Source organism: Euprymna scolopes, chromosome 36, assembly GCF_053919585.1.
Source record: "Euprymna scolopes isolate OS-2025 chromosome 36, ASM5391958v1, whole genome shotgun sequence".
NCBI classification, from domain to species: Eukaryota; Metazoa; Mollusca; class Cephalopoda; order Sepiida; family Sepiolidae; genus Euprymna; species Euprymna scolopes.
In genome coordinates, this window is record NC_136517.1 from 79,421,820 (window position 1) to 79,428,628 (window position 6,809).

A 6,809-nucleotide genomic window follows, 5' to 3' on the forward strand; every position below is an offset into this window, starting at 1 on the left:
TTTTTGCCGTTTGAATTAAACGCTTTTACGTTGAAACATTAAAAAAACGTTAAAAAGCACAATGTTCTTCCACAAACAGCTAAAATAATTCACTTTTTCGAACATGATTGCTAGGAATGAACGTAGCCCGCGCTATAAATATCCAGTACTTTCAACGGTATCCTTTTACTTTTTCATTTCGATACTTTTCTGCGACCAAGAGCGGAGAACCGCTTGAAATATAAAAAAATAACAATAAAAATATTAAATACAAAAAGTAACATCGTTTTTCATGCTTCAAAAACCCCTCATAACCTTTAAATAACTATCCTAGCAGCATACGTGAACTTTTAATATTATATGTATATATATATATATATATATATATATATATATATATATATATATATATACCACACTAATTGTACGACACACTGTATAACATCCTTAAGTACAGATATACGTCCACACAAATAAGCATAGTTCCTCTACTATTCTTTTTAATACATTCACGTACATAAAGCACATATACACATATACACATATACACAGTATTATATATACACACTTACATTCATGCATACACATATACGATCGCTCTATAACTTTTTTACTCACCACAATTCGCGCCCATATCTCTTTTTCACGCACTCCATCTTTCTTTAACTCTCTCTTTACACACACACACACACGCATACACACACACACATTATATATATATATATATATATATATATATATATATATATATATAGTCTACGTCAATCTCGCTTTTTGTAATTCTGCTCCCCGAAATCCGCTTTCTACGCTTTCGCCATTACCCCCTACCCTAACTTGAAGTCCCGCCCAGGAAATTCCTTCTAGCGAGCACCCCTCCCTCATTGTGGAATCGAAAACCATTCCGATTGTCAAACAAGCAGAAAATTCCTCTCGGGTGTCGAAACCAATAAACATCTCAAAACATTCTTTTCTGCAATTTTCAAATTAATTTCTTTCATTTATTCATAGGAACAGGAGACTACCCATCAAAAATACGAATATTATTTCCGCACGAAACGGCTCTTCTGACGACGACTCTCCAGATAAACCCTAAACACATATTTGGAATATGTTTTGCTGTATTGACAAAACGTAAAAATACACCAAAAAATACGAGGGGCGTGCAATAAGTAATGCCCCTGACCCACATCCCATAGCAGTAGAGCAACGAAACTTGGCACAGTTATTAGTCTTTCTCTACATAGAAACCACCCAGATTTATGCATTTCTCCCATCGTTTGATGCAGCTCTGGAGACCGTTTCTGTAGAACACACCAGGTTGGTCCTCCAACAATGACGTGACTTCAGAAATCAAGGTTGCATCATCTGGGAAACGCTTTCCTTTCAAAAACAACTTCATGGCTGGGAAGAGGTGAAAGTCAGAGAGTGCAAGGTCAGGAGAATAGGGAGGATGAGGCAGAATTTCATAACCACACGCCCGTGCTTCTGATCTGGCGACATACGAGTTGTGGACTGGAGCGTTATCCTGCAGGAGGAGGGTACCTTTTCTGATCTTGCCCCGCCTCTTGATTTTGATAGATTCCCTTAATTTCCTTAAAAGTGAAGCATAACTAATATTAATATAATTGTGGTACCCTTTGCCGGGAAATCTGTCATCACTACTCTGTCCTGGTCTCAGAAGACTGTGAGCATGACCTTGCAAGCGAAGCGCTGCAACCTTGCCTTCTTTTGAGGTGGTGAGTCCAAGTGTTTCCACTGCATTGACTGGGCTTTGGTCTCTGGATCATAGTGATGGACCCAGGTTTCATCCTGTGTAATCAGTCTTTTGAAAAACTTTGACTCATCTTCTTAGCACATCTCCGAATTCATCCTCGAACACTCGACGCATTCTTGCTTCTGGAATAGGGTGAGCAACCCGGGGATCCATCTGGCAGACACCTTATACATATGAAAATGGTCATGAATGATAGTTTCCACAGACCATGTACTAATCTTGACATCTTGGGCTATTTAGCGAATAGTAATGCGCCGATCTTCCAAAATGGCAGCCTCAACTTGACGGAAAAATGCCTCATCAATTGCAGAAGGGGGGCGACCAGGCCTGGAAGCTGTTTTCACAGACTTCCGGCCATGTTTGAATTCACGATGCCAGCGTTTTACAAAGTCATATGATAGGGTATTATCACCATAAACTTCTTTCATTTCATCAAAAGTCTCCTGTGGTGTGCGTCCTTTCAAATACAAAAAACGAATCACTGCTCGACATTCAACAGGCTCCATTTCACACCTGACTCAGTTCAAACACCTGTAAAACAGAAACCAAAATTAGTTCAGAGCTGTGATTTGCCACATAACCCATACAGATATAAATCATTGCACAGGCAAAATTTCGGCTAGATCAGACATGTGGAAGTGGGTCAGGGGCATTACTTATAGCACGCCCCTCGTATCCAACAACGTGACTTATGTTACCCAATGCAAGGTATGTTCCACATCTACGTGCAGACGAGCCTCGTTCTGAAAAGTCTGAACAGCTAGGTCACGTGACATGTCTGAATTGTTCCGTGTTTCATTATTTTGTAATGTTTATATAGTAATAAATGTTCGAAATATCTTTGAAGTTTATCTTTTTTTAATCCTTTGAATTTCTTTTTTAAACTTTGAGCCTAACATCACCTTACAGATGCTAAACTCCTGACCGACAATCAATATGGATTTAGGCAAGCTGGTTCAACAGCAGATATCCCCACGGTAATCTTGGAACGTATATACCGTTCACTGGACAAATGAGGTGAGGGTAGAGCGGTAGCCCTGGATATATCTAAGGCCTTTGATAGGGTATGGCATGATGGTCTTCTAAGGAAAATTAGATCATACGGTATCACTGGAAGAATACATAATGTAATTAAATCCTTCTTAAGTAAAAGAAAAATCAAAGTTGTCCCCGACAGTTGTACATCTAAACAATATGATATAAATGCTGTAGTACCTTAAAGGTCTATCCTTGGACCTTTATTATTCCTGATATTCATAAATGACCCAACTGATAAAATTGCTTCGGAGATGGGTATATTTGCTGATGACACCACTCTCTATAACAGGCATGAGGGGAAACAAATGGACACATATCTAAGGAAATGGCAGAAACACTAAAGGAGGATCTCCAATCTGTAGTGGAATGGGGACATAAATGGGTGGTCACATTCAATGCTGCCAAGACTAAGCTTGTTTCCTTCAATAATTACAAGAAACCTTCTCTACCACGAATAGCAATAGCCAAGAACACATTACGTGCAAGTATTTCCTTTAAGCTCCTCGGCCTAATGTTCACAGGGAACATGAACTGGAATAGATACATTGAGAGCATTGCCAAGGCTGCTGCGATGAAGATGGGCTTTCTCTACCGTTTTAGAAAACTACTTACGCCTGAAAGTATCATGTACCTCTATAAGGCCACCATTCGCCCATGCATAGAGTACTGTTGTCACATTTGGCTAGTGCATCCACAGTAGAGAAGTTTTTTTTCCGCAGAACTGCTAGACTTTGGAATTCCCTTCCGGGATTCTGCTTTCCCAACTGTACTGACATGCAGAAGTTCAAGTGTAATGCGAACAGACATCTTGCTGCTCATCTCCCTTCATAATATCCCTTCAACTTATGTTCCCTATAGTAGCCCCCTACATCAAAGTGGCAATGTGCCCTGTTTGGGGTGAAAATTGAATTTAAAAAAAGACAAAAAAAAAACAAAAGAACTTGGTAATAATGAATACTCGTGTTGTTCAGCTAGGAGCAGAGTGTTATTCTACACATCACCTTGTCTGTCCTCAGTCGGTGAAGGAGAAATCCTTCTAGACTAAGGGAATTTTTATTTTTTTCTTCCCATCCAGAGTTCCCCATTTTGGGGAGCTGGATTTCTCTACATTAAAAACTGACCTTGAGCCTAAGTAAATAGGAAGTAATATGGCGGCTGAAAAATGTTTTTCTACCCCAGTAAAAGCATTACAATAAATTTAAACCCTGAAAAATTTCCGCCATGCGCCTGTGCGAGCCTTTTCAAGTCTCACACGAAAACATACATTCACATTTCAAGCTATATTACTTGTTATATGCATACGCACACACAAACATACGCGCTCACGTCCACACACGTACATATATTCACGTTCGCGTACATACACTCACATTCACGTGTATATACACACACACGCTAACGTACACACGTGTACTCACACACGCGCACACGAACGCACACATGGACGACGTCACTTCCTCTTCCAAAGGAAATCCACACATGCGCAAAAGACACTCCGGAAACGAGTATAAAAGGAAGAGCAATAAGCGGCTCCTTCTTTTCGGCCGCTCGTACCTCACACCACTTGCTACTATGTGGGACAAAAAGCTAACAGACCGTACGTACACATTCACACTCTTTCTCTCTCTATCTACTACTTGTCCCTGAGAACACCACCGCGTAGCTGACTTCTATCCTCTTCTTTGTCTACACGCTGGACTATTGTTCCCATTTTCCACTACATCACTCACTTCTTTCCCCACGCGCGAACAGACGATAGTGACCCGAAGTGGAGATGAACACACATTTCCTTTTCTTTCTACAACACCAGTCCCGCAACGAACGATGGTTACACCCGCGTGGATATGAAGACATGTTATATCTAAAACATTCATTCTTTCAACCGTAAATAAATGACGTTTATCTTATCCATCAATTGAGTTTTTGTTTCCTTCAATTCCATTCGTTTCATTATTTTCTTGTAGCGAGTTAGGGTATTATTATATCCTGGTCCGTAACACGCCCTTCTTGTTCAAAGTTTACAACTAGCCACTACTTGTGTTTCAAACTTTAAAAAAAAGTGCTTTAATATAATAAAAACACCATAGCTTTTTCAGTTTGTTTCCTTTTTTGGAAGGGGGTTTAAGGTGCCCCTATTACCTCAAAGAACAAGGTATGTAAACACTTTGGAACAGTTTTCAATAATTATTTACAAAAAAATTTTTTCTTTATATTTACAATCAATTTTTATTTAAAATTAAGAAATTATTTTCTAAAATATATATACTTTTTTTTTACACGGTCGTCACCACTTATCAAGGTCCGGAAGCCACTTAGGGATAAGGGTTGTTTATTTATGTTTAGATTTCGTTTTTAATTAAAATTGCGAAATAAATTTTAAAAATATTGTTTGTATCCATCTTCATTCAAAAGGGTTATTTTAGGTAGCTTCACCGATTTTTCTTACCTAGATTTTCCGAATTTCAGAACTTGGCTCGTCTGCGGGACTTGCTTCTTTAATTTGCACCCACCTCTACATATTTTTTGACACATTTTTCATTTGAGGTTCAAATAAAGTCGCACATACACTGTGTTAATTTAAAACAAAAATACGATACTATCTTAAACGATAATATCTTAAAAATCGAAAATTAAACTAAATAACGCTTAAAACACACCCAGTAAATTTCACGAATGTTCTTTAATTATAAAATTTTAGATATCTTATGAGATACGGAGTATTATCCATTGCAATATGATGTTATTATACAAATTGCCTAAAAAGAATATATTAACGAATTGTTAAAATTCAATACATGTAAAACGTCAATATATCTGAATATATCATGAATCAACATGTCTCCTATAGCATTGCTGTGCGTATACTGCGATAAGCGCAAAGTTAAAAAAATAATTTGTATTTTATATTTGTTTTATGTGTACATACAAATATTTTCGAGAGAAATTCTTGGCCAGAACGGGTAACTACAGAAACATGTATGCACATATGTAGCCATCAATGTTTGTATAAATAAATTTAATATAAAAACGTATACATATCGTTCTTTATTTTAATGTGGGGTATGTCAAACTTTGATATTGAGTAAGACAGGTTTACATGTAAATTTAATTAATAAGTAACAAATAAAGTGTTTATTGTTTTTCAAAGTGGCTAAGTCTATTAATATTGATCAGGGATGAATAATGTCTGTTAATTACAAATCTGTTAATCGGTCATTCCTGTAATCGAGATTACAAAGACACGGGCATTCGAGTAAGGAAAATTATTTAAATTTTCTGAGCAAAACATGTCTTAAAACATATAAGTAGAGGGAGCTTACGTTCTTTTATATATATCATCATCATCATCATCATCATCATCATCACCACCATCATCATCATCATCATCATCATCATGGAGTCTGTCAATCTTGACGATAACTAGTTGGCACTTCAGTTCTTTATCCCTCAGTGTTGGCGTAGTCTCACTCCATTACCACAGGACTTTCCACCTTGGCTACACAAGCGGGCAGTTCTGGGAAAAAAGCTTTGTTCATGGAATCAGCGTTTAGATTTAGAGACAGATAGAGAGTGGGGGGAATCGTATATAATGGTTGTAGCTGGGCGAGTGTATTTTTTTGTGAAAGTTTTGCAAAGGGAGACCATAGATTGCAGTTCAGTCGAGCACTTACCACGGAAATAACGACAGACTCGATTTCATAAACGTCCGATTTCAGTATTAAAACCTGTAAAACTGTACCTTTTGTATAAATAAAGCAAATTTTTATTTTTGTATGGGCATCACCACTTATCAAGGCCCAGAGGTCACTCAAGGATAGAGGTTAAAGAGTGTACAGTGGACAATTGGACAATATAGTACTCGTTGGTAATGGAAATTCGGTAAATTTGTTAACTTATATGGAACGGCTCATCAAAAATTTGTTTACGTTAGACTTGAAGACAACCATATTGTAGTCAGCTGGAAAACAGGAAAACGGAAGACAATTCCATAGACGTAGAGTTCTAAGAAAGAAACTTT